This window comes from Aquila chrysaetos, chromosome 4 (assembly GCF_900496995.4).
Source record: "Aquila chrysaetos chrysaetos chromosome 4, bAquChr1.4, whole genome shotgun sequence".
Classification (NCBI taxonomy): domain Eukaryota; kingdom Metazoa; phylum Chordata; class Aves; order Accipitriformes; family Accipitridae; genus Aquila; species Aquila chrysaetos.
Window position 1 is genome coordinate 28,393,542 of NC_044007.1, and position 26,666 is coordinate 28,420,207.

Genomic DNA, 26,666 nt, shown 5'->3' on the forward strand with positions numbered 1-26,666 from the left:
GGCAGTCAGACATATATTTACTCGATTAGTCCTATGTCAGTGCTTTTGAAGATAAATTTCCTTCCAGTGGTGTACAAATTAATTTAGAAACTTTTTTTCTAGAACTAAATTCTTGGCTAGATTATATGAACCTAACAATTTTTTTACATTTACGAGGGCCACTTTATACTGCTTCTTCATGCAGCTTGTTCCTACTTAGCTGAATGATCTCTTTCTTTTTTCACGCCTGACCTCTTGCATCTACTGCTGTTTGTAAAACCTTTTCTGGAATCATTATTTAGCAACCATTATTTAGTAACCATTTTTATTACTTTTATAAAGCTGTGTATATCACTGGAAGAAATGTTTAATGGAATAAAATTCATTCCTATCTTAGGGCAGTGTAAACAGAGAGAACTTTCACAATAAGTATTTCACTTTGAAAAAAATAAAGACTTAATAGCCTATCTGAAACCACAAAAAAAACCCCAAAACACCAAAACCAAAACCAAAACTCCATAACAAAATGCTCTTCTACTTATCATAGTCCTCCTTGGTCCTTTGATCTGTTAACTCTCTTGTGTTGTTTTTATTTAAAAGTCAAGACTAGTGCAGAGACAAATGTTTGTAAGTCAAAAATAAGGCTAGGGTTGGTTAAAAAGTGTTGCTGTTATTTCATTTATAGAGGAATGGGACTGCTGAAACCTGCAGCAGTTTATGGTAATGCCTGCTTTTCATCTTGTGTTCTTGGTGCAGAGCCAGTGACAAAGGTAGGTTCATCTCTGCTGTCTTACACAGAAAACACCATTAGAGTCTGTGTTTTCAGACAGTGAGTCATCTCTGGCTGCATGAAACCATAACCTTCATTCTTTCTGTTGAATGTTGACCTGTCCATGTTGTGGCAGATGAACCACACCTACCTCATAGCTTGTATAACTTTCTGTCCATTTTTGTCATAACTTCAGCAAACACTGCACCTGTGCTTCTGTGTTGTACTTTCTAGTCCAACATATGCTGAGTGTAACAGAACCGCAGCAGGGACTTAAACTGTGAAAAGTTTGCAGGGAGTGGTAACGTCAAATTTTCCATTCCTCAGCAATGAATGGGAAGAGGCTGAACACAAATAATGGTTTATAGTATAAAGCACCTGTTAGCAGCTGCTGCTCCACCTTGAGTCTGCAGCCTGGCAATGCTGACGAATTACCACTTTGTGTTGCTTGGTGCCCATCAACTTGCTGCAACTAGCTGTGCTTCAGGCACTGTGCGTGTTTACACTGAGAAAGAAATATTTCAGCACCTGCATATTAGAAATATAGAGACACATTCATCTTTGTTTTGTGATGTGATTGCCTTTTCTGTTAAGAAATCAAACACCTATAACTATGTTTCAAGGAGAGGAATTAGAAGTACCTTTCAAAAGTACAACCAACTCACATACTTATCTTGCTTTCATTATATGCTGTCACTATAGAGACAAGCATTGCTTCAATCAAGTGATCCACCTGCCAGAGTATAATACTCTGTATAGTTAAAATTTCTCATGTAAGTGATTGTCTGTAGGTACATTCCCAGGGTGAGGACATACATGGTCAGTGGTGGGGAGGTCCACGTTCTACCCCAGCCATGGTACAGTGGCATTCCTCACCCCCTTCTGTCCACTCCCTGTGCATTCTTGTGTTGTCTTAGCTCCTCTCAGCCACTAGTTTGAATTTTACTTGTAACTTAGGGCACTGCTCAAACCTTTCTGTAGTGTAGTTTAGTTCTTTTTGTAGCTGGTTTTTTTTTCTATTTTTATTCTTTAGCATTTAAATTTACTTCCTTTTCTAGGACTCTCTTTTTACTCATACAGCTTCTGCAGCTATACCATCTGGCTTAATGTCATTTTTCACCTGCGGCATCAAGCTTGGTTCAAGAAAAATGCTTGAAGAAACGTCAAAACTTCATCTTTGGCAAGGCTCTGTGCTAGAAATTTGAATTCAAGTGCTTAGGTTTGACTTTGGCTCTATAGCCTTCAACGAAGAACTCATTTAACTTGTGATCAGAAATCCTGCATTGGGTTTGCATGGCAAGGTTTTGGTAGTGAGGAGGGGCTACAGGGGTGGCTTCTGTGAGAAGCTGCTACAAGCTTCCCCTATGCCCGACAGAGCCAATGCCAGTTGGCTCCAAGACGGACCTGCCGCTGGCCATCAGCGATGGTGGTAGTGCCTCTGGGATAACAGATTTAACAAGGGAAAAAAAAGTTGCTGCACAACGGCAACTGCAGCCGAAGAGAGGAGTGAGAACATGTAAGAGAAACAACCCTTGGTGCAGACCCCCAGGTCAGTGAAGAAGGAGGGGGAGGAGGTGCTCCAGGCGCTGGAGCAGAGATTCCCCTGCAGCCTGTGGGGAAGACCATGGTGAGATAGGCTGTCCCCTGCAGCCCATGGAGGTCCATGGTGGAGCAGATATCCACTGCAGCCCCTGGAGGACCCCATGCCAGAGCAGGTGGATGCCCGAAGGAGGCTGTGACCCCATGGGACGCCCACACTGGAGCAGGCTCCTGGCAGGACCTGTGGCCTTGTGGAGAGAGGAGCCCACTCTGGAGCAGGTTTTCTGGCAGGACTTATGACCCCGTGGGGAACCCATGCTGGGGCAGTCTGTGCCTGAAGGACTGCAGCCCATGGAAGGGACCCACGCTGGAGCAGTTTGTGAAGAAGTGCAGCCCATGGGAAGGACTCACATTGGAGAAGTATACGGAGGACTGTCTCCCATGGGAGGGACCCCACGCTGGAGCAGGGGAAGAGTGTGAGGAGTCCTCCTCCAGAGGAGGAAGGAGCGGCAGAGACAAAGTGGGATGAACTGACCCCAACTTCCATTCGCTGTCCTTCTGCGGTGCTGAGGGGAAGGAGGTAGAGAACTCGGGAGTAAAGTTGAGCCCAGGAAGAAGGCGGGGTGGGGTGGGTAGAAGGTGTTTTTAAGATTTGATTTTATTTCTCATTATCCTACTGTGATTTGATTGGTAATAAATTAAAGTATTTTTTTTCTGCAAGTCAAATCTGTTTTGCCTGTGACAGTAATTGGTGAGTGATCTTTCCCTGTCCTTATCTCAACCCATGAGCCTTTTGTTATATTTTCTCTCCCCTGTCCATCTGAGGAGAGGAGTGATAGATTGGCTTTGGTGGGTACCTGATATCCAGCAGGGTCAACCCACCACAAGTCCAATCTCAAATCTCTGCTGTGCAATGCAGTGCACAGGTCCTCAAAACATGAAGTGTCCCAGCAAGCCCTAGGACACTCCTGCCCACCTACTGACATTCCAGCCTGCACTAGCAGCATATGTGAACCAATCTTGGAGTTCAGAGGCAATGGAGCAGAGTCAACAATTCCACAGCCAGAACCAGTGTGGATTACAAAGTTATATACAGGGTTGGCCTCTAGTTGCTCTTGCAGTTCAGCAAGTTTCAGCCTTCCATTCTACTGTCTGCTCTTCTATCTCCTGGGTGATCCACCACTGAGATGTACAACTCCAGATGTTTCTTCAAGGAATTTTTCCATTCCCAAGCTCTGTTGAAGGACATCCTGGACCACACCTTTGCTTGCTGTTCCCAATTGCAACCCATTATTGTAGGGCAACCGTTCAGTAATTTTGGTTTTCATAATTCCTCCTTTCAGGAATCTCACAGCTGTTGAAGCTGTAATACCAGGAACCAAGAAGAGTGAATGGGGAAAGCTTCAAGTGCTTATTTGAAGATGAAGGGAAGGTTGTTTACCTGGAAAGTTTGTGAGAAGTGGTCTCCACAGCCTTACATAAGCCACAACATCAAAGGATGTAGGGGTGTAGAGGACTGCAAGAAGCTCTCTAATTCCTGAAGTAGCATCAGAACACATAACTGACTGCTCAGTGCATTCTAGCACATATTTATCTACAGAGGCCTCTCTTACAGACTCTGAAGTTTTCCCACAGGTTGACAACATGTTCCTAAAAAAATCCCATAATGTAGGTTCCATAAGTCCCTTGTTAAACCAGTTCAATTTAGTAGTAGCATAATATAGTTCATGATGTCACCATTAATATCATGCCTTGAATATACTTGGCAATTTAAAGTCTGAAAGCCATAATCAGGAAGCTGTATGTAAAGTGGAGACATTTTCATTCCTTTAAGTCAATAAGTGCTTTTTTGCCCATGTTTATTCTTTTCCAAAGAGTATTTTCTAGAGAGACAAAGTCTCCTTTTATCTGACTTCCCAGCACCAGCTCTGCTGGATCCTAAATTTTCTTTGCATCCCTGCCCCCCCTGAACTTTCTGATGAGCCCACACATCAAGACCTGGAAAGGATCATAGCTCTACAGCTAATGTCTTGGTGAAACTTGTGGAAATAAGCACTCACTGAATTGTGATACACAGTTCAGCTTGTTTATATTTATACACCTTTTGGTTGATTCTTCTCCAGACAATCGGATGACTATTTTTATTTGCACAGATGACCATTTTTATTTGTTTCCTAATTTTCTTTGGCAATACCTTTGTCCCCAGTGCAAATGAAAACAGAGAAGAGACTACCTTTGTAACCTTACTTGTCAAAAGATTTCTTAACTGCAGATGTTTGTGACATCCTGCAGAAAAAGCTAAGCCAATAAAGATGTATTGAAGCACTGTGAGAAATAAAACTGTGTAAACACATAAATAAGAATATAATATTGCACCACTAATATTCAGGTAGCACAAAAATATTTAATCGTGTAGCAAAGTATTTTGAAATATGTCATGGGACACCTACCAAAAGATTGCTTGGCAATGAACAAGCAGAAAGAAAGACAATTAAACTTGCATGCTCATTCAAAAGGTTATAAAATTAGGTCTCTTGAATGTTCAACTGTGGAAACATATTTTATTAGTATATTTCTCTACAGAGAATATGAAATTAATCTTAGGAGAGACACAAAAGCTATATGGATGCATGTGATCTGTTTGGACAAAATAATGACTTGAAAGTGAACATTACGGGTATGGGTTATGTTCCTGATTCTGGAATAACTATGCATGTTATTTTACCATTGGTTTTCCCATTGAATTCCCCAGGTTTCAAAGCAATGACTTACAGAAAAAAAAGTTTCCATTGAACCTGAGGAACTATATCAGATTTTGGGTTGGAATTTCTCTTAGCCTTAGCCTGTTAGACTTTAAAATAGGAATAACTTTCTTCCTTATTTTTGTCAAGACAGAACACATTTTTTTTAGTGATAAATTCTTGCAAAAATACTGGTTTTATGCAATACCGTACCAAAAGGTGCAAATTGTTTGGATAGTACTTGTCAAAATAGAGTATATGTTATGTAAAGATCCATATATGGCTTTTAAGTGCAGCTTTGGGTTTTTTTGCTTGACAGATGACCCTAGCTTTGAAGAATATCTGGATTTTCTGGTATTGTAGCATGCAGACAGTCAGTGAACCAGACTTGTTTGTCTCACTTTACCAAAAGACATTTCAATAAATTTCTGTATGGACATTGTCTTCATATAACTTGAGGACTGCATGAACAACAATACATGACTGGAACAAAACAAAGATTTATGAACTACCTAATGTGAATTATATGTAGGAAAAAAAAGGAAAGAGATTGTGAGAAAGAGAAGGTGGAAGATGATGACAACAATCCTGGAAGTCTTTGTACAAAAAGAGGCCCCTGTATCCAACCTAGCTGGCAAAAAAATGAGAAGCACTAGAGGTGAGTCATCCAGCCTTCTCTACAGGCTTGGCTTCTGCACATATGTAGGCACGAGTGTGTGTATGTATGTGACACATGCAAAATGATCTACCTCGCACTGTGGGTCCAGCTATGACAGCAGTCACTGAATATGCTCCAAGACTGAGCATCAGTGAAGAAATGTTATTGTATCTGTTCTGTATGTCAGGCTTGAAGTGATATCCTGAAATGTGTTAAACTTAATGTGAAAGCCGTAAATGGTAAGTCCATCAAAACCAGAATGAGTTATAAATTTTTCAAATAGCAGTGTTCCATTTTTTACTTCTGTGAAGTCTGGGAAAAGAGTCGGCTGGTTTGGGGGAGGGCTTCAGTGAAACAAATGTAGTTATTAAAAATAATATGCTTTGCTTTTGGATCAAATCTTCATGAACAGATGTATTTTACTTTATTAATAATCTTGTATTAGAAAAATAGATCAAGCTCTTAATAAGGGTCTTAAGACAGATTTTTTTTTCACTGTATTTCAGCTAAAACGTTAAGCCTTGTGTCTTTTTATAGGTTTTATAGCTCCTAGTTAAAAATACATATGCCACTCTTTCTAACCATAAGTGAGAAAAGGAACAGTCTAAAAAGTGCTTTACGGCTACAAATCCCCAAATAACTGACATTTAACACTACCAAAAAGAAAGAAGAGGGCCAACTTCAGCTCACAGGACCGCAAACCAAACCAAGACACTCTGTCAGAGACTACTGTGCACAGAAGAGCCAAAGGGAGGACTTACAGTGACACCACTTACCTGTGCAGAGTGCTGCACTTCAATCACCTTGCAGATAAGATCAAATACAATCTGAGTTGAGTTCCTGGTACAGCCTCCTCCCCTGGGGGGGAGAGATCCAGTTCTTACACTTGCACTTTCAGGTGAACGAACTTGAGGAATTAATAGGTCCTTACAGTCTCTAGGTAGTGGGATTCTAATGCTGGTGGATGGCTTGTACGTTGGCTTGGCAAGCTTGCATGCTGAGCGACTGTGAGTAAAGAGCCAGTCTGAAACTTTTAGGCATGTGGTTCTGACCATTTCAGGAAGAGTTTTCCTTAGAGGTATGAAAGCTTTGTTTTTATTTATTCCTAAATTCTCATCCACCTCACTGGAAAAGTGCATACAAGTTATGCAGACATAAACCTAAATATATTTGGCTGAAAATAATTATTCACAGCAAATTAATGGCCATTAGAGTAATTTGGGCCAAGAAACACTTTTAGGGTTCAGTAACTTTTTACATCTGCTGTGCTTACTGTCCTGAAATATTAAATAACTAATCTTCATTATAATGCTACCCATAAAATGAGAACTTAACATTTGGTTTGTCTTGGGAAATTATTAAACTGTAATAAAATGATACATATGCTAAGGCTGGCCTTTTATTTCTGATGATGTGTACAAATCATTCCAGCTTCATCTTATGCTGCTTGATTAAAAGAAGTCGTCTACTACTACACTAATGGATATCATTTATTTCATCTGTTGGAAGCAAAGAGATTAGCCATCCTTCAAATTTTCTTATCTGGAATAAGCCCTGGTTTCATTGCTACAATCCCATAATTGCATCATGTTAGGAAACTGAAGAAATACACTCAAAAGGAAAACAACCACCACCAACTCCACCTTGCAAATAAAAAAGAAATGCATAATTTGGTAGGCAGTGAGGACTTTACTCTTAAGACACTCATGTTTTTATTCCTACCTGTTCCCAGGGAGTTTGTTATCTAAGGAAAGTCTCTGGCCACCCCTGGAAGCAGCTGGTTTCTATTCTTCATTCCACATATTCTTACAGTAACTAATTAAAGCTTGGAAGAGATGTTGTTCTCCTTTTACAGGTGAAAAACTAGGGTTCAGGGAGAGCAAGTGATTAACTGAAGTAACAGATTCTGTTGCAAAACAGGGGCTTGAACTCTGTTCCACAGGGTCTAAAGTCTACATACTGAATTAACCATAAAGTAACTCATTTGTCTCTAACTAGGATTTATAAATTATCGTGCTATTGCCAGCTGGTATCATAATCTAAAGAAAAGCTAACAGTTCTGGGATAAGGTGCATTGCTTTATCACTAACATTTAGGCATATATTTATTATGTAGCATTTTTTAACACATCACAAAATCCTTGGTCTGAAAGGGTTTTAGAAGGTTACACAGTCTATCTCCCTGATCAAAAGCGGACTTAACTGGGCTTGTGTTATCCCTAGATAAACATCCACATCAGGCTTCCAGTGGTGCAAATTTCACAGCATTTCCAGTAACCTGTGCTGGTGTTTTACTACCTTTACATTACAAAGTTTTTCCTGGTATCTAACCTGTACCTTCCTCACTGTCTTTTAAGGTTCTCATGTTTGCTGTGAACATGAAGAATTTTTTATTCTCTCTTACTGCATATTTTTGTAGTGATTTTTTTACCAGTAACTGCCATGCTCTCCCTCCAGATTCCTTTTCTTTAGGCTAAGCAACCCAAATTCATTCAATATTTAACACCTAAAGACCTAACTGTTCCTGTTGATCTGCTGTGGACTTCCTACTTTTGTCCCACATCCTTCCTGTATATACTCCAGGCAAGAACTCAGTGGAGATCGGTAATGAGGAAGGACCTCACGTGCTGATCAAAAGAAACTGCTCACTACAGAAAGCTATCCGTCTATCTATCTGGATAGCTATCATTTTTCCTGCCTAATATTTTGCCGTTTTGAAAGCTAGACTGTAAATGCTGGTGCATGAAAGAAAAATGTGGGGGAGATGGGGGTTAAAACTCTCTTGTCTATCATTCGCTTACAAGGCTGGGTGGTTCCTGCTCACTTTTTTTATTGGCGTTTATGCCAGTGTTTGCACAAATACATCTTTGTTTCCAAGGCTCCAGGCAATTTGAAATTAGCCTCTGTGACTGCTAGCTCTGGAAACTAACCAAGAAAAAGGTTCTTTTTAAAAATCTAATAATGAAATGGAGCCTAGAGTGCTGGGAATATTTTATACATGATACTATGCCCTGCTGTGTTATTTATCTTCATGGCTACTATACAGTGCTTTTAAGTTATTCCTCTCAATGTTGCAATAATAAATGCCTCAGCACAATAGTTAATTATGTATTCTCTCTCTAGGTATACCTTATATAAAATAGAGATGCATTACCCAAACATTGCTGATGCAAGACAATTTGGGAAGAGTTGCCCATTTTGTTAGAAAATGGCAGGCAGCAGTGACAGAGGATGTTTGGGACCAAAATCCGCAGGGCCAGAGCTGAAGGCCAGAAACATCTCTAATCTAGAGCAGCTCAAACACTTGGCTTCTGCAACTTAATAATGGCTAAATGAGCCAAGGTGGGACCCTGAGCTTCACTGGTTCCTTAAGATTTTCTTTGTTCCTGATGTACTGTCTTACTCTTAGGGCTGGATGTTTTCCATAGTCTGATTAGAATTGCCTTTTTTAATGGACAACAATGTCAAAGAAAACACCAAGTATGTAGCAGCAGCTCTTTGACGCTCCTCCACAAGCTTAAAGTGTGGGGAATAGAGAGAATGAGTGATAGGTCAGATGATAGCTGCAGAGACCGTCTCTCTCCTGGAAGACACAGTGTAGCTAACTCCTTCAGTGATATGTGGACCAAGTCAAGAAGAAGATGGACACAAGATACGGAGAATGATGAGCAGAAAGCACAGCAACCAACCATCTTTGGGACAGTAGAGCTAAAAGTTTGTCAAGGTATAAGTATATATATGCATATCACATGTTACTAATAAAGGTGAACAATGCTTTTAAATTCACATAATAATTCATACAGATCTCCATTTTTGTTTTAGAATATGGATAGTGTCATGATGGACCAGTAAGTGTTCCAGGATTTCATTGACTCTGATGAACCTGTATGCTTATGGGAGCTTAAGTGCTTGTAATCAAGACATTACCATCTAATGGGTTCATTTTCAGGCAGCTAATCCTACAGTTTCTAAATTAAGACAAAAAGGAAGTGCTTCAGCTTAAAAAATTTCAGCATATTCTAATTCTTTGAGAAAAAAAGTATGCTAAGATAAAACACAGACCTTACTTTGGAAGGTGAAACTATGAGAATTTAGACAATCTCTCTAATTCTTTAGAATGGTTGTTTACATTTTTTTTTTTTAAAAGGAAAAAAGTACACCAGTACTTCCATGGTATAACCAGTGTAGTGCAGGATTTTATTTTCTATTAGCTAAAATAGTAAGTTAGAATGTCTATTAACACAGTTTTGATGCAAGAAATTTCTCTAGAAAAAAAGTGTCTCAGATCTAATATTCTTAATAATGTTCAGATGGCTCTGGTGTGTGTATCCAGTGTACTCCCTTTATATGCCCAAAAAGATATTTGCATCCAAGATACAACCAGAAGTGACATATCATGCAAAAATTCTTACCAGCAGTACTTCTTTTAACACCAACAGTCTTCTTTATCATTGTCCCTATTTGGAATCTGCATCAAGTTTGCCTTCTGGATTAGTACTTTCACCTCAACATTATTTTCAGTAAATAAGGAATACATGTATATTTAACATACGATACTTAGCCATTCAGCAAGCTTTTATTTTTTTTGGATCACAGCACTGTAGCAACTGCTAACAACTAAGCAGAAAAAGCAGGAAAAGAATTTTCATGTCAATTATCATAAGAAAAATATTTAAAATCGAGAAGAATGTCTGAAAATTGCAAAATTTTGTTGTAAAAACTGCATACCTTATTTGAATCCTGTGTATGGGAGCAGCACAGAGATAACTAATAGGTGAATCTTACACCAAAGGGAAATGAAAGTAGAAATCTGAATGATGCTGTACCTACAGTCTAATTCCAGTCTGTCAGCTGAAAATGTTGTCAAGATATTAATGTTTGACACTCTGTCTCCCTCTCTACTTAGTAGACAAAAATCACTATGGCTTTTAAGGAAGAATCATTTCAAATAAAGTAAGCATTTCAATAAATTACAAGGTGATAGGTTAATACAGTCTCTTCCGCTGCAGAAATCTGTTTGCCTTTCCTGATATCTTATTTGGAAATTTTTCCAGCATGTTCAAGATTAAGCAGAGAGGATTTTTTGCTGGGTCGAAACCTTAGAGATTATTGTGCCAGGAAATGTCCCACTATTTTGCTGTCTCTTTCATTTCCTATTTCTTGCTATTTTTGATAACACCTTTTAAATTAGTAAATATCTCACTTTAGGGAACAAGCTATATGACCTGAAATGTATTAGGCTTTTCCAAACTGAGAATGCTGAAGTGCAGAAGGAGAAACATTTATTTCAAAAGCACTATCTCAGTTCTTATCAAAGTGTAAAACCAGCATGAAATGTTGATATTTACAATTTACTGCCCATTTTACCACTGATCACTTTGATGCCATACTATAGGTCTCCAGCAACAGGACTAGACTGCCTAAGGAGTCAGACAATTCTTAACAGTGTGATTGCAGAACACATCAGTCCATAGGATCAAAATCATAGCTCATATGAAGTAGGAGAGAAAAAGCAATATATCTGCATCCCCTCCAACTTCTTTACAGTACTAGGAACACTTTTAACTTAGTGGTTTGAGCATCTTCTTGAGCTCTTGAGCTTAGCAGCTACTAAGAGTCCAAGTAAAGTAGCTAGACGTGCTTAGGGTATGAGGATACCCCAGGCACACATGTCCATAGCAGGCAATGCTTGATTAAATCTTTGGATAATTGGAAGTTTTTTTAGGGTTCTGTACAACATATGTCTTTTCTGAGAACGTTTCTGCAAGCAGATTTTTTCCCATTTCCATTCTCTGCATGCAGCCAACAGGAACACGGTCCTCTTTCAAAGCAAAGAAATGCTTTGTGATGGAAACAGAGTTAGTAAAAATGTTACTTCCTCTTTAAATGTAGTTCATGGCATTTCTGAGTTTTCTTAATGAATTCTACTGTGGGAAACAGCCAGAAGAATTGAGAAGCAAAGAGAAGGGGAGAAATCTTCCTGATCACAGATCCTTAACAAGCTGGAACAACTTCTGAGAAGGATTTTACAGTTTTTGGCACATTTCAATACTGTGGATCTGACATGCTTGACATCATAACATCATGGTACTTTGCTGCCAAAACTCCATAAAAAATGGGGAAGACATATTTGTTTTGTCCAAATTAGATCTGCTTAATAATGTTCACTATTTTACTGCCATGTTTACCCCTGATATTCCAACTTCTGAGTAGCTCCAACGAACTGTCATATTAAAATCAACTAAATGTTTTCCTCCAGCACCAATAAAAAAACCGCAATAAAAAGAACAATGATAAAAAAAATTCTTAAAAGTAAAACACCTTCTCTCCTTTTAGAAGATGATTTTACACTTTCCTTGAGTACAGATTTGTTAACCAAAACCTTACTGACCTGAAGATCAATATAGGTAATAATCTGCCTCAGAACAATGAATACTTTAAGGTTCTGCATCTTGCTAACCACTGGGATTTAATGTATCTTATTCCAATAAAGCAGGTTCATAACTGGATTATGTATGGAAAATCTATCTCTGGTCTCCTTTCTTAGCAGGGATGGTAATATAGAGATATTGGCAGGATAGCTGACTTTCCATGGTGGAGAAACGGTTGAGGGCAATGACTGGGCCAGCAAATATGAAAATATATCACCTCAGATAATTTGGTTTTATTGCTATTATTATTTAAGTTATTGTTGTTATTTAAGTTATGTGCTCAGATAACAGTGACCTGGATCAATAAAATTGAAATAAATGTAAAAATTAAATTTACTTTAAACTCTTTTCTATTTTTTATGTTTTATTCAGCTTGGCCACAGAAAGTAAATGAGTCAGTTTCTTTTTTTTGATAGTGAACACTGTGGAGGTATAATATACAGAATTTATTGGAATTCTTGTGGGATCACCTAAAACTTGTACAGCCACCATCTGTAGGTATTATTAAATACCAGCCTCAAAGCTGTAAAATATTTCATAGCACATTAGCATGTTCTCTGTTTCCTACACGTGTATCATACATATAATAAATAAGCATTAGCGTTTTGTGCAGAGTGGAAGCTCCTCAGTGGCCTGGGAGCATAGGGTGTTTTAGCAGTCCCTTCTGTGGTTACCCATGTATGTGGGTATAAATATAATTACTGGATAAAAGCAGGCCAAAGAGTGAAAGGTAAGAAGCTGAGAAGTGTGTGACAGTCTCCCAAGAACTGAGGAGCTCGGGACACCAAGGGTCAGGTAAAAGTGTAGAAGGCCACCAGCATGTGTGGGCACCAGCAAGGACCTGCACAATTTGGACCTTGTGTGGGGAGGTGGTGGCTGCTGTTTGCAAAGAAAGACTACAGGGTTATATGCATGCCGTGTGGGACGAGGGACTCTTGGGGCCTTTCTGGAGACCAGCCCAGAAGCCACTTGCGCATGGGGATGAGCTGCCGCTTCTGCAGCTGGGTTCACATCCCAACTGCAACCGAGTGATTGAGGGACCCCAAGTATGCATGAGAGTGAACTGCATGAGGAGTAAGTGAATGCACTGCATAGACATATATTTGCTATTAATAGTAACAGCTTGATTCTATTAATAATTACAGCTTAATTAATAAAAGGTGTTTTAATAGACAGTGGTTATTACCTGTGCTTCTCCCTGACTAAATCCCCTCTCATGGAAAAGGAAATCTAGAGCTAGTGTACATAGTGAAAGGCAATACAGAAGAAAGGTTGGATTTCATTAGATGAGGATACTAAAATTTATAGTTTTTCCTCAAGAGTTACACAGAATTCCTTCTCACAAAAGCTAAAACTGATTTTGCTGTCATTTGTGTGACCAAGATTTCACCTTATGGATCCTTCTGCTATATACAATTCTTTATTTTAAAAAAATATATAATTTAGATATTCAGAATTCATGGTGCTCATGAATCTTCTTAGCTTTGATCTGCTCAGGAAAAAAAAAAAAAAAGACTAACACTGTGCCTTTTTAAAAAATGGGATTTACTTGGCGGGGGAGAAGATGGAAAGAACAGAAAGAGGAGTAGAGATTGTTTAGTGGTTATCTGAAGCAATCAAATATGAGAGTAAATCAACTGTTGTGTGTAATCTGGAGATGACCCAGAAATATTATATTCTAGATGGACAGGAATCCAGTAAATCACTATGTCAAAATCAAGAATAATTATCTGAGATTATCAATGTTTTAAAAAATCATCACATGACAAAGAACACAATTTCACTCTGGGCGCCTGTGTCTGAGGTTAGGGGTTAAAAATTAACAATTTGTTTAAGCCAACAGAATGTTATGCTAGTGCCTCTGTTTAAATATAATTATGGACAAATTATTTTTTTTTATTGCTGAAATATAGTAAAAGAATAAAATATATGCACAAATCTAAACTTTATTCAAACTTTTTATCTGAGACTTTGAAAAGTCATTAGAATTTTTGTTTGTTTGTCCTCTTGTCCTTGCAGCATAAGAAAGTCCATTCATTCTGCAGATCAACCTGGTTTATGAAACATTTTAATAATAATAATCTGATCCAATACCCCTCCAAATCTATGGAAAGAGAATCCTAGTTTACTATTTGCTCTTGAGTGTATCCTCAGTTATGAGAACAAGAAGATGGCAAAAGCTGTGTGAAATCATAGTAATTTTGTGTTATAACCCACATTTTTCAAAGGACTGGTGTTTGGTAGATTGGTGCAACACTTGTTTTTTCTGGGGCTGGGGCATAACCTGTATTCCTGCAACTTCTAGACTCTTGGAGGTTGAGTGAAAATTCAGTGTCTTGAGAAGGTACGTGATGTCCTATGTGGGTGCAAGGGAGAACATGCATACAACAGCAGTTTTGGAAAATTTCTGAGGTGCCAACATGTTCAGGAGCCTGTTCTACCTTACTGTCTAGGGTTATTGTCTAGATTATTAACATCTACCTAAACAACATAATTCTTCTAAAGTTTCTTATCCCAGAATCACCAAAAATTGGGTGAAATGTGTGCTTATCGCTATTGCTTAAAATTAGGAAATAGTATGTATTAAGACACCTACTGATGGTGGTCAATTTGTGTGGTCAGTGAAGTTCATTGCACACCTACAGGAACATGCCCTAATACCTCCCTTAAAAATATTTACCATTTTTCACATTTTCATCTCTTTTCATATGCACATGCTGTACAATCCCTTGATTATGATTTGGAGAAAATTTATCCTTCTGCATAAAAAAAAAGTATATATATATAAAAACTTGGTAATACCAACATGTGACATAATGCATCCATTTCTAATGCAGTGCTTAATTATATTTCAACAAACTTGCATACATACACACCAATTTACAAATATCATTATGAAGTGCAATAATTACAAAAAAATATCAAGAGGTCATCACCATAATACAGATGATCTTCTGATTGCTTTATTTTCAGATCTGATATGCTATCCTGTCAAAAATATTTACGAAGTATGCATCACCTAATAAGAAATCCTTGTATGTTGCAAAATGGTCATAAAATATGAATAATTGCCAGAATGTTCATTGCATTTGTTCTACAGATATAAAACTAATAGTAAATGAGTTAATAGCAAAATTAGGCCATCACACATAAGCATACACAGAGAACAGTTATTCCAAACTGTCAATTCAGCTGTGGAGATCTGCAATATCCATTTCACAAGAAATCCATTGATTTTGAAATTTCCTTTTGTTCTGGCTTAGAATAAAACACAATATTTCAGGATTTTCTGTGAAATGACTCTCAAAATTTTGCAGATCAAACAGAATTTGCATTGCAATTTCAAACATTTTATTTAGAACAGTAAAATAAGGCAAATTTTTAAACAACTATCATTTCAAACAAAGAAAAAAATATGTTCTCCATATATGAATATTTACAGAATTATTGAAACTCTTCATACCTCTTCCTCAGTGTGTTTTGTTTAAAATAGCTATATTCTGGGGGAAAGGTTTATTTTAATGCCATAAGGCTTTTGAAATGTTTCCAGCTCTCATGAACACACCTCCAGGGTGCCTCTGTCTGCAGATTCTAGTCTTTAACTGCAAGGTCCCTACAGCTCATTTTCCCACTGGAACTATTTGTCTCTACCCTTCATTACTCATCATTTTTGCTTTCTGATTTTTTAATCTTCATTTGCTTTCTGATAGCACGATTACATAGAGGAAGCTTATTTGGACTTGGGACCAGGACAGAGTGAACACAACAGCAAGAATTCTGATTTTGGGTTGATAGGTTCCAGGAGAGAACTGTCTGAAGCTGACAGATCAGTTTAGTGGATCCCAAATTTTTCTGGTCAGTGGATCACTGTGAGCCTTCAAAACTTCTCACCACCCACTCAGTATGCACCCTCACCTTTGAATCAGAGGTGAAAGCACTGCAGTAGGGACATTGTTCCAGGGACCAGCTATGCCTGGTCTTATGCACTTGAACCTCTTGAAACACTAGAAGTTTGCACACTGTGGTTTGCTTCCACAACTTCCACGCATAGGTACGGCCATCTTAGAGACATCCATACCTGAGGGCTGGTGACAGACAATGCCAACCAACCTCTGAGGCTGAACTTGCCTTCTCTTGCCCAGATGTTGTCACACACTGGTAGAAAAGGGCATGCTTTCCTTAACCAGGGAACATTATATTTGATAAATAAACCCTGGTAAATGGGCAACTGGGCAAGCTCAAACCTCTGCACTCCAAAAGTAAAAATATATCAGCAAGTATTCTGCTAGGAACGGTGTGTTTTAAATCTGTTTTGGGTTTTTCTTCTCACCCTGAAGCCCTCCAAGAGCTGTACTTCATCATTCCCCACAGCTAGAAGGTGAACAGCTGCCCCAACTTTCCCCACCTGCACCGGGACAGGCCGAGGGGTTGACTGCAGAAAGGGACATCATAGGTGGTGTGAGTGGAAAAGCGACTGTGGCAGGAATGGGGTGCACAGGATTGCTCTTCTTTCCTTCTACCCCTTGCATCTACTTGTGGCTGTGGCTATTATTTTTTACCCTTGTCCAGCTCTTTCTGTGGCTTTTAGGAAAAAATAGCTGGACTGCATTAGCAATTAGTCTTAGACACAGTGGGAATGTATCCTAATTTACTTGCAAAGGGCCAGGTGAAGAGATTCACGGTCTGAATCTAATGAGGAAGACAAGAGAGAGAAAACTGCTTTTCTGTGTAGCACCTTTTTGAACCTGATGGGACTACAGACCATGTAGATGGGGCAGTGACGATAATTTTGTAATACTTTGCTTCCTTTTTGCTTTCTACTGATTTGAAAGCATAAAAATTATCACATTTTGTCTTATCAACCTATCCAATTTCTGGTAGCAGGGAAAGCTCAGAGAATAGTGTAGGAGCATGATAAATATTATCATTTGAGTAATCTTTTTCCTTGCATAGCTTCCGGTATTTCAGTAATCAGTAGTTAAGGCCCTCTTACTGGGAGTTTCGAGCAGACTCTCACATTTAATTTGTAAGTGAGATCCTGCTATATTTAGAGAAGAAGAAATAAAGCATTTATTACATGCGGTAAAAACCACTTGTGATGAATAAATACAGTCCCACCACTTGAGGCTGGTTTATGTCATCTATCTCCAAGAGTTTGTACAGATTTGTTATGAGTGGAGCAGGACAGACTCTCCCTTCTTCCCTGCCTGCTGAAAGGAGGACATGTTTTCTCTTTCTCTCTCTTACAGCCTTCTACATAACTGCAAAGTATTTTCTCTGTTTTTCTTCTCTTTTAAAGTTAACAACGAAAGATGGTAAACCTGCAATAATAATCTTCCTGTCATCTTTCACCTCCAATCACTTTTCCCTCAGCTTGCTTGTTCCTGTGATTTTATACATTGGCATGCACAGAGTGTCTGGCACGTTTACCTTGTGCATTTGTCGTATTTACTGATGGAGGCACTGAGAAGGCCAAGAGCAAAATTCTCTTCTAGTTACAAACCAAGGATGAAAGCAACCTGTTCTCATCATTTTCCTGCTGAATGGGAGTCAGAAGGTTGAAATACTGCTTACTAAGCAAAGGAATTATTATTTTGCCAACAAGCTTGTTTAACTTAACCGGAGAAAAAGAGTATAAAATGAAGCTTAAAATGTTTGTTTTGTCTTTGGAGAGGTGAAGCTGCGTAATTTTTCATTATTACCATTTGCTCCCCCAGAGGTAAGGTTAGGTCAGCATTTGCAGTTTAAACTCCTATTTCCAGAGGTTAACAACTCAGCTGTAAGGCTTCAGTCTCAGTTTAACATTTGGCAGAGTTGCTGCCTTGAAATAATACCTCTGGTGCATATATATAATACCTTTTCCCAAAGGGTCTTGGAGCACTTTAACACACTGAACGCTGTAATGGCTTGTTTCATCCATCGTCAAAATGCAGCCACTTTTGGGGTGGAATATAGTCTCAGAATGCAGAGATCTATACAACAGTTTAGGTAAGGAAGGAATGATCAGGCTGAACTGAAACTACAAGAGGAATTAATATATTCGCATACCTGCAAAAATCAGAACATTTTGGATTTCCTGTTTTTTTAAGTGAGTAACATTTTCCCTTTCTCTAGACATGCTCTTGTAGCCACAGCTATAGTGCAGCAATGACAAGATTTGAGATCATATTAAAAGGAGAAAGCTTTCTTTAATTACTTTGAATTCTTCCAATCATTCCTGCTTAGCAAAACCTTTTCTAGTACCTTTCTACTCAATGAGATTATGCTCTTAGTTATCTAACTATTGCTTAAGCACAACGGAACAAATTTTAAAGTACAATAAAATTTAAATCTCAGATTAAGCTAATAAACATTAAACATGGCTATAATTAGCTCAGTACTGTCTACTAAAGAATCAACATTTTGGCACTGACATGAAAAAAGAGGATTATTTGTCAGTTTGCTAGTTTATCAGGATGAAGTAATAATGTTATTGTCAAGAACTTGTCAAGACAGACAGCGGTGGTCAAAATATTCAAATCCATGTGCCTGGACTTAGATTCTGGTTTGCTGTTTAGTCTCTGAAATAAAAATCAGATGATTTTCAAACACGTTGATCATAATGGGAATGAGTAAAGGAGCTTGAGCTATCCAATAACAGACTGGAACGAACATGGATACCTATATGAAAAAATCCTTCAGAGAGAGCTGTGGTGTTAACACATCAGCAAATCAGGACACTAGATGATTACAAGTGAATTTAGGTGACTCACATTGTCAGCCAGGTTTGAAAGTGCACTCTTTGCTTTATTCTTCAGGAACAAAGCATTAAATGGTTACCTTGACTAAAAAAGTGTGCATTGACAAACTAAGCACTTAAACACCTATCTGCCCCCTTGCAGTAATGTCTAAGGCTATATCTATCCCACTTAATAACAGAGGCACTTGCTTGCTTTCAAGTGGGCTGTTTAATTATTAACATACTCCTTGGCAGAGTTTTCACCCTTGTCAGAGGAATATCATTCATAAGGAACAGTGTCTGAGAGACAGTTTAGACATCGACGTCCCGTTCTGGGAAGGGAAGGGGAGAATTTGGGTTTGTGGATGTACCTTGTCCAAAGACTGGAGTTTGACCCTGGCTTGCTCTGTAGCCATGTTATGCATGTAGCCCTGGGGATCTTGGGTGCTGAGCTTCCAGACCTCAGTGAAGCCTAAGCAAGATCAAAGGACCAAGTCACTGCATCTAGGGCAGCTCTGAGGAAAAAAGCAGGAAACATTTAGTCTAAGGAGGGAAGCCCTAGAGATTCTCAGAGCTCTTCAGCATATTAGTGGGTGGACAAGATTGCTGTATTATGTGCTTAAACTCAGCCTAAATCTTGCTTTAGGCCCATAAGTCAAAAGGGATTTAATATGGGGACATAGCATGTCAAAACATATGTTAAGAGTGGTGGCAAATGAGCTCTGAATTGAAGCAGTACCTCAGCACTAACCACGTGTTAATGTGCTTGCTACTACTAATCAATTTATAAGGTTGTGCCGGCAGGCTGCAAGTGTGAGCAGAATGATTTTGAATCTGGTCATGACATGGTATTTACAGGTACCCAGCGGCTGTGTTTCTGATCTTGTTTTTAGTGGAATAAATCCCAAACAATGTCAAATGAATTTCTTCAAATCAAAATTAAGCCAATAACAACATAAAAATACCTGGCATGTTTCACTGCCAGTTAGGCTAGTTTATAGATATGTTAGATCCAAAATAAAGCTTATGCCTTGATGGTATTCTTTGAGAAAACATTAAGGTAACAAACATAGGTCTATCCACCTAAAAATGCCTTTGTGACAGTCAATTCAAAGGAGCTTTGCACACTTCGTAGCCCTGAAGCTTCTGATTCTGAGTGACAGGTAAATCAGATCTGGCTCTTCTCTTACAGCTTAATCTCTCTTAGCTGGGGAAAAATGTAAAAGGGCCATAGATCAAAGAGAGCTCTAGCTGGCAAAGAGAAAAGACAGGGAAAAAAATGACCTAAATTTTCAAAGTGACTGATGATTTTGGATATTTCAATTTTGGGGCTCCTGATTTGAGACAGCTTAATAGATCTTGATAATCAGAGTGCAGTTGCTCAGCATATTATGTTTGAATGCCCATAGAGAGTCTTATAAACACCTCTAAATCCAGACTCAAGCAGGCAGGATCCAAACAGAGAGAATTTCAGTGGAAGGTGAAATATTGCAATGCTCCCAGGTTTTTAGAAAGAGGTCAGTAGTAGCTGAGTTTTTCAGAGCTCTTGCAACAAAAATATTTTCCCTTCTATTTTTCTTTTTTCATTCAACAGATATCCAGTTCAAAGCCCTCTAATCCTCTTTGCTTGAAGTTCCTTGGTCTCCGGGAGCATTCAGTGTGGTTTGGTTACCCACACTCTCCAAGCATGGTATGAGCGTTATCTCCTCCAGTGACAACACTGAGCTCTTTGTTCCCGATTGCTTTTTGTTTTATATAGACAAGTGTTCCAGTATGTACATATAAATTATGCCTCGCCTGTTCCATCTGCTGCTGTATGGATGGGACAGAGTGTTCCTCCTCCCTTGGAGCTCCTGTCCATGTCCCCCTGAAGCCATTCAATTAGTTCTTTTGTGGCAATAGCCTACACTGTTTTCTCCCGCTGCTGCCTTCCCTCCTGGGATTTTCACCCCGCCAGCACATGCCTCCAACGCTTTCTCTTCCCTCCAGCAGCTAAGATGGTGTCCCAGCAGCCTTGCCCTCAAGGGATGAACTGTCAGAAGGGGCTCTGGCTCCAGCTCAGCATATGGAGTCTCATTCTCACCCTGCCTGCTCAGGCTCAGACCAGTAAGTCCCTGAGTTTCCATGAAGAACAGCTCCCCTTGGCTTCCACGTTGTGGCTGTCACCCTGGCCCATGACCCCACAGTCCCTCCTCCTCGAGGCTGGCATCAGCCAACACTCAATACTCTGTCTATCAGCCGGACTCAGGGAGTATCACCCGTCTGCTTGCTACTGAGATCACTGCAAACTATTGCACAGTTTCCAAACTTTAGACAGCCCAGATACTGCACAAGGTAAGGTAAGGAAGGTTTTGAAAATTAAACCATTTTATGCTGTCCTTTTGCCTAATAAAAAAATCTCACCTCTCCCCTGCTAAGCTGGTATACTGGACTATACTCCCAGGGTTAGCAGAAGAGCTACGCGGCATATGTATTTCATGAATAGAGACAAACTGATTTTTTTTCCACATTTTAACTTCTGCAAGGAAAAAAATAAAAAGAAATTAAAACCCCAAATTATGTATATTTGGGACATGGTGTATGGTAGGAAATTGGAGAACATTCGTGTTTCAAATTTTCCTATTTTCTTTCTCACCAAAAAAACCCCAAACCCCAAACAAACAACAAAAAAACCCACCTGATTTTCCAGAAAAATCCAAACAATTGTAAGACTTGCCCTGGGGATTTTGGAAATTCTCTCTTTAAAGAGCTTTCAGAAGTCTAGTGCAATGGCTTGGGAGTGCATGTGGTGGGCTTACTTAAACCTACAAAATCTGGAAGCATTGGGATTCTTGTCAGTCCTATACACTGATCCTGCAGGAAAACTTGGAGGGTTCCAGCCCTTACCTGCTTATGCATCAGTGAAATGCTTGACGACTGAGATCTTGCTATAAGAGATAATTTTTTATAAACTTCAATTTTTCATTAAGAAAACCCTTCAGCAAAAAGTATGCAAACAGTTCTGATGATGCTAAATCAACAAGTCATTTTCTAAAACTGAGACTATTATCAAGGCACAATGGATGGAGATTATGGAGCTCTCCCCCCTACACGCCATGCATTGAAACCTAACTCGAGGCTTTGTTTGTTTCTTTGGGGCTTTTTTTGCCAGATTACTCTAAGCAGAGTGCTTCATTGCTTAAGTCCACATGGAACCACCTTTCGTGGATTACAGAGCATATGAACACTAGGATTACTTTTTTGCTGTATCAGGGACATCCATCAATTCTGTCCTTAATATGCCCTTTTATTATGAACAATTACATATGTCTCTGGAAACTGTATGATTCCATATGGGATACAATGACTGGGCTTAATGAGGTGCTTTATGGACACAATTCAACATTAACTTTGAATTTCCTGGCTTTTGTTGATTTTTGTCACAACCTTAACATTTTTCAAACATAGAATCATTACATTAAAAAAATAAATCTGTATTTTAACCAAGATTTATTATACCCCAGTGAGATAAACCTTGTTTTCACTTTTCAGTAATAACATGATTTATTTCCATGCAGCTGAACAATAAAAAAAAAAAAGGAGATATAGATCTGAATGAAAAATAATATTTCTTAGCAAAAAAAATGTAGATCTTTTCAGGAACTTAAAAGAAATCTCAATCAGCCCCAAGAATGAATATATCAAGTCTCTCGTTCTGACAAGTTTGTGATATACTTTGCTCATTCTTAAGTACAATTTAATAAGAAAGCATTGATCTGAGTTGCTATTTTTAAAGTTTTCTGGAAGATCGAAGATCTGACATCCCCTCATGTATTCGGCTGCTGGGCAGACTCAGAATCACTGTCACTAAGTGGTCAGCTACCATGAAATCCTTAGAGGGGATTACTATTATATCACCTGCTATTTTGCCATCTCTGGTCTTTGTGCAAAGCTACCTAGACCGCAAGAGTTTGGCAAAGCATGTACACACTGGTGGCACATGGCTTATAAGGCTCTCTAACAGATCTATTTAATTAATTAATTATTTAATTTATTTATTTATATGTTTCAACCTTCTCCTTCCACTGGGTCCCAGGTGCTCTATTTGAATATAAGTAGAGGCAGATCAGAGCTGGGACACTTAATTCACTTGAAAGGGAGGAGGATGATCTTCAAGTACTGACCAGAAGAGAGAGTAGAAAGGCAACATCCCAGACAAGGGTATTGCTTGGTAGGTGTTTGTTCCCCTATACATCTAGATTAAGCAGGTATAAATACATAAACCCACTCACATCCATTCAGTCCTAGGGGTGGCAGAGTCCCGGTTTGCAGCTTGGTAGCCCCTCTCAGCCTTTTGGATAGCAAATATTTTCCTCTTGCTTATTCTTCTGTTTTCCACATTTCATCCTCAGGAGTATACCTGGCAGAGCAGTCACCTTTATCCACCTGGAAAGAGACTGTGATTTATCCCTTTATTGATTAACTGCTTTAAGACCTGTCCCACTCCTCAACCCATTGGTGAGGCTCTATATCTCCCATGAAAACTACCTATTCAGCTTTCCCATTCGGAAATAGTTGCTCTTTGTTCATTGACTGCCATACCATACTTCTGCATGTTTTCTTGCCCTGCTCTCTGACTCCCTTGTTATTCATTGAGTACACATGCAGAGACATAGAGGATCGAGACCAAAATCTTGCTTTCCCCTTGCTTTCTTCAGTCCAAAGTCCAATGTCCAGTGTTACATGTCAATAGCAGGGAACTTTCCCCCCCCTTTAGTGTCTTTCGCTCTCCTTTTTGGGGGAGTGTGGCAGTACATCCCACCCCCCCCCATCCTGCCAGCAGGAAACAAAACTTCTCCAGGAAGGGAGAAGGGGAAGGAAACCCTGGAGGCTGCAGGTTGAAATTTGAACTGGCCAATCAAGATGCGCCAGGTACACCGAGGTGACCCTCCTAGCCAATAGAATTAAATGACCACAGTTAAGATTCGACAGGGGTATAAACAGGGTCCCGCCGGAGGACACGCTGGCAGTCCTCCTCTGAGCAGCGGGCCTGCAGTTCGGGACTCCCCCTCGGGTCGGGGCACCACCCGAGGTAACTCCTCGAGGGAGAGAGCCCTCAGCTTTTAGGTGAGTGATATGCACGTTTTGAGCTGACACTTTAAATCTTGGGGATTCTTAAGTCGGCCGTGTAGTATTAATTACCTTTACACCATTGAGCCTGTGATTTTATAAAATGTTACCAGACTTCTAACTTACTTTTGCTAAAGAATAAATCTGAGCTTTAACACTTGTTGGATTTGGTTAGTTGTGCATCCGTAACAGGGAGTCTGTTCTCTTAGTGGCTTGTTTGGACTGTTCCAGTCCAGCAATTCTGGTACTGAAAATATGTTTTCAGGTCTCCCACCTTTTGGGATCATGACCTCAAATTTGCTAACTACTTTTCTAGTGTATTGCCAATGAGATCACTTTTCAGACTGTCATAGCTGCTGCGTTTGTATTGGTACCCATTCCTAACATGATAGGACTCTATGGGCTTAGATCATCTTCCACAGTAAGGCTCTGAACTTTCTGAATTCCCTCACCAATTTTCTCATCATTTAAATGGTACTATAGGTGGTCTCAGTGGCTCAGCACCCTGTCAGCCACAACAGATAGGAAGATGACAATGAAATGGATTGAGGCACGAGGACAACAAACATTGGCCCAAACATTTCCTTATATGTTAGCAACTTGCTCTGTGATTTTTCATGTACAAGATACAAGATCATGTAGCCACACATGATATAAGATACCTCAGATGCAAGACACCTACTCGCCCAGACCCAGTACATTGCAAGAGATTCTGTTTAAACATCTCTGCAGGATAAAAGTCTGAGTCAGCCCCCTTAAGTGTCTGAGCTTATTATCAAAGGAAGTGCAGACATATCAGACTTCTAACGTAGTGGGTGATTAGGCCATCTAAGGAAACCTCCTACTCTAACTTGTCTTTGGAAGCCTACGTCTCCATTGACTTTGAAGACAGACTGAAATGATGAGACTTAGTAAGCTAAAGTTAGCTTCTGTGAGAATCCTGAGGTCTATTCAGCCATTTCCAGCAGAAGGACAAAGTTCTAGCAAACTATAAAGATTTAAATTATTTAAATACAGATTGCAATTATCTATTGGAAGAATCATCTAAAAAGAAATCACAGTAGCATTTTAATGAACTGAAAAATCCATTCATATGTTTTCAAAGAACTTTTCCTGGGATAATTAGATACTTTCTTAAACCAGTCCGAGAGTCAGACAACTCAAATTACTGGCGAACCAACAAACAGGAGATGACTAATTCCCATATAAAAGTGTCACCTAGGCACTACTATGATTAATATATTGCAAAGCATAAAATAGAAAGCACCTGAATTAAACCATGTGTCTGAGAATATCTGAAGGCAAAGATGGGTGAATGAGGAAGGGAAATGAATATGAAAAGCCACCGACACTTCTCAATCAACAGAGAGATTGAGTCTGTTTGACCACTTCAGGGAACTTTTCAGACTGCATGCCCTGAATGAATGACATAAATCAGGTAGAATAAAAGCAAATAAAGGACAAAGGAAAACAACACAAGCAAGAAGAGCTGGTTTTTATGTTTTATTCTTTTTTGAGGGTAAACTCCAACTGCCAACTTTCTCTGTGGCGCATGGTGGCAGATGAATATACTTCTTTTTTTTGCACTATACAACGGTCTTCTTCACTTGAAAAACAGAAACAGAACGCACACTAGTAGCAACTTGCACAGCCACCATTAATTTTCTCAGACCGTGTTACAAAGTCAGACGCCAGCAACAAAAACCCCGCTGAAAGGAGCATCTCCTAGTTCTCCTCTCTTCTTCACCATCTCACTCCTAGACATGCAGTCCTGCTGCTTATTTTGTACTGGACCCATGTCGTGGTTTAACCCCAGCCAGCAACTAAGCACCACGCAGCCGCTCACTCACTCCCCCCCCGCCCAGGGGGATGGGGGAGAAAATCGGGAAAAAGAAGCAAAACCCACGGGTTGAGATAAGAACAGTTTAATAGAACAGAAAAGAAGAAACGAATAATGATAATGATAACACTAATAAAATGACAACAGCAATAATGAAAGGATTGGACTGTACAAACGATGCACAGTGTAATTGCTCACCACCCGCCAACCGGCACCCAGCTAGTCTCCCGAGCGGCGATTCCCCGCCCCCACTTCCCAGTTCCTATACTAGATGTGACGTCCCATGGTATGGAATACCCTGTTGGCCAGTTTGGGTCAGGTGCCCTGGCTGTGTCCTGTGCCAACTTCTTGTGCCCCTCCAGCTTTCTCGCTGGCTAGGCATGAGAAGCTGAAAAATCCTTGACATTAGTCTAAACACTACTAGCAGCAACTGAAAACATCAGTGTTATCAACATTCTTCACATACTGAACTCGAAACATAGCACCCTACCAGCTACTAGGAAGACAGTTAACTCTATCCCAGCTGAAACTAGGACAACCCAACACTTACCAGATCCCTCTGTGAGCCACTTCAACATGCTAAAGCTGCAGGAAGCAAAACTAGAAAGCTGGTTGATTTTGTGCCCTGCTAATGAATTAGAGTGATTTACAAGGACCTGACAGAAGTCAGAGCTGGTCAAAGAGAGGGGGCAGGGCTACAAAGCTGGGGAGTAGAGAGAAGGGGAAGGGATAGATTTCTATTGGGGAAGGGAGAATGGAGCTGTGAAACAGAAGACCTAAAAAGTCTCCCACCTCAGCACAGGACTGAGGTGTCACAGGACCATGTCACCTTTTAGGAAGGTAAAATCTTGTATCCAAAGCAACCTACACATTCTCAGCAAAA